The following is a 3,475-nucleotide window of genomic DNA, read 5'->3' as shown; positions in this document are numbered from 1 at the left end:
TCTGACCTCAATGTGGATGATTCCCCCTTAGAAAAACACTAATTAAATATCGAGACAAACTGGGCAGCGCAGACAGTCGCGCACAACTCCCCGGGTGAGGAAGAGCCGGTAATCGTCCCTCGTAAAATAAGGGTTCCTGTATTTCGCTGAAAGCCAGAAGTGCATCTGGATCCCATCACAACTTGTGCTCCCTTTGCAAATGATCCCAAATGTTTCTAATTATGCCAGTGGAGACGGCCCAAGGCTGCGTGAGTATGTTTTTTTGTGTGTGTAATCGCCCTGAAGGACATGCACACCCAAACACTAGCCTCTGTTTATTCATGAGCGGAGAAACAGAAATGGACAGTGCGGTCTTGACCTCTGCTTAGGTCACTGCACGTGGCGATGACTGATGAGGAAATGATGGAAAATGTACGGATTTTCACGCAGCTTTCCAAATGATGCTCTCCAATTGAGCGGAAATGTGTAAAGAAGTTATGACGTCAGATCAGTTTCTAGTAGGATAGCTACACTATTTTCGTATCGTATTGTAGGCTTGAGCGAATTAGTTAGCTAGTTAGTCATTTTTTACAAATCTTGGAGCAAAGATGAATGAAAAGCTGTAAAAAGTGAGGAGTTTATTTACACTTTTCACCATGTGACTCAATATGTCTTCTTCAGAATCAATAGGGCGTTGTCCGTACATTTTACGCCGCCACCCATGACCCAGGATACACAAACAAACACAAACTACTACTTTTGGAGGTGTGTCGCATGGGTAATGGAGAAACCCAAACATTTTTAGGGTTGAATCATGTATTTTTACTTTTGCCATTTGGTTTTGGTGGAGGAGTTGCTTTGGATGACCCCAATCAGCTTCATTTGAGATTTTTTTTTTCTGGAGAGCTCAGTATTGTTCATGCGGTAATTTTACCGATTTGACATGTCATCATCATTGCTCTCTTTTTTTTTTTTGGTATGTGGGTGATTATGTGTATGTGCGTGTGTGCATTCATTTTAGATTTCTGATGTATTTGTATGTAAGACATTTTGAAGGGGGGGGGGGGGGTGAATGAAAGTAATAAAACTGAGGACGGCACAGTTATATTATTTTGCGCGTGCATCAATAAACATGACATTACACAGTGAAATTGGCATTAACTCAACACCTACAGAGTTAAATTTAACACTTCAAAGGTGTCTATATTGGTCCACAGTAAATAAAGTTAAACCAACACTTTTTTAATTTAGTTGTTTTTTTTTTTACACTACGATGACATTAAAACAACTCAGATGGTAGTTGAAATTTAACGCTAGACAACACTGATCAGTGTTCATTTTACACTATACTATTGTGCAGTGATAAAATATTACACCATCATTCTAATGTACTTTTTAACACTCAAAATGAGCTGCTTTCATTAACACTAGAAATGTTAATATTAAATGTTTAAATCTGGTAGCGAGTCAAAAATACAACAGTGCCAATTTAAACTCCCAATTCTTCTGGCCAGGTCTGGACTGGCCATCTGGCATACAAGGCAGACGCCCGGTGGGCAAGTGTCTTTTGGGGCCGATGTGGTGCTATTCAATAATTATTTTTCCTCCATTTTATCCCGAGAGACCGGCCTGCAATGTAGAATATGTATATCTAGAGAGCAAACTGAACCAATGAACATCAAGTGGTAGCAAAGGGTGGTCAGGAATCGGACTGGGCTGGCGGGCCTAAGTCAAAATGCCAGGGCCGATTACTTGTGCCAGTCCAGTCCTGCTTCTGGGAATATATATGAGTGTGTGTTAACTCATATCCACTTAAATTTACCAGAAAGCAAAACCACAAAACATTAGCATTAGCCCATTCTAGCTGTCCTTTATAAAACCTTTAAGAAGTAACTCTTACTTTAAAAAAAAAAAAAATCATATTGAAATTCTCAATTTTGGGATCTTTAACCTGAAAACTCAATATGTAAATAGGCCTGAGTCAGGCTTACATAGTCACAATTAACAGCATCAAGAATCAAGATCTTTGCCTGTCTGGTCTAGCTGTTTCCCTAACTTGCTAATTGTAAGCAAAAAGATTTGACATTATGAGGATTAGAGCATAACTGTAACCGTAAACATGATTGTTGTAATGCGAGCACTGCGTGAAACTCCACCCAGACAAATGGGCACAGTGATGCTTTTTGGCAGGCGTTAAAGGTCCCGCTCAGCATTACAGGTCATTGTTCACATTTTCCATTGCCGCTACTGTGAAACACGCTCCAGTCGAGAGACCGAAATGGATGCCGGGTGCACGGATCAGGCCATTGGCCTGCCGCCTCTATGTCCCCTCTCACTCAGCTCATTTCCACATATAAAGTGATTGTGCTGATATGCTCAGCCATGATTTAAAACAAACCATGTTATTGCAATAGACACTGAATCCATCAACATGGCTGCAATGCCAAGCAGATTTAAAGAAAGGAAAACGTTCTGCAGTTCTATTCAAGGGATATCTTTAAATATCCTATTAGTGGTAACCGAAAACAAATATAACAATTATAATTACATCCTGACCAGAAATATCTACTAATGATAACAATAGTAATTGAGCATTAGAAAAATCACTTTTCTAAATGATCCACTGATGCAATGGAGCTTGAAAAGGTAATTGAAGGGGATGTCAATGGGAAGGAAGTCGTCAAAAGGTAATATAAGTCCAATATGTGAAATAAATGAATAGCGGTTGAAGGGTCTGTATATGGATGCACACAAATTGGCTACACAGCAAAGTCATAAAAACGTGTCAACAAAGTTCAGTGTGAGAGGTCATCCCAAGAGGTTGCTGGTTGACACGCTCGAGGGACGAATTCTACAAGCTCTTTCAACGGAAATTATCATCATACGTCTCCACTGCATTAGGAAAGCAAAACAGCCTGGTGAGGACCACGGGGCCCCAGGCTAGTACTTTAGGTTGAAATGACTGTAAAAGATTTGCTCATTTGACAACAGGAATATGATACCTCATTTAACCAAATGGAGGCAGTATCAACATTAGAGTATTTATACGTCTGGAAAGAAAGGTCATGGAATCCCAACTGCACAAAATCAACATGTATATAAGTCATAATATTAGTGATCCATGGTCATTTTCAGTGATCCTTTCATTAGAGGTTAGCTTAGCTTTGATTTTTAGGAGAAAACAAAAGTAATAATGAATGAAAATATACTGAGTAGTATCTGATGAAAATTACACAATGACGTATGATCGAGGGATGGAAGGCGGTCTCCAAGTGCCTGTCCACAGTGGCCAACTTTTTCCGCAGAAGAGATCGTCATGCATTTGCTTTAAAATATACTTTGCGCACTCCGATTTCTTGCATCTACAGTACATGCCATGTAGACTGCGTGGCTCTCTCTGCGCTGAGTTTAAAGGGAATGAGGGGAGCCGCTTCGATTAGCCGGGAGTTGGCTGCATTCCCACAATGTCTATCTACACTAGTTTATGAAAATACCA

The sequence above is a fragment of the Vanacampus margaritifer genome, chromosome 18 (assembly GCF_051991255.1).
Source record: "Vanacampus margaritifer isolate UIUO_Vmar chromosome 18, RoL_Vmar_1.0, whole genome shotgun sequence".
NCBI classification, from domain to species: domain Eukaryota; kingdom Metazoa; phylum Chordata; class Actinopteri; order Syngnathiformes; family Syngnathidae; genus Vanacampus; species Vanacampus margaritifer.
The sequence above is the reverse complement of the archived record's forward strand: the minus strand, read 5'-3'. Positions refer to the sequence as shown.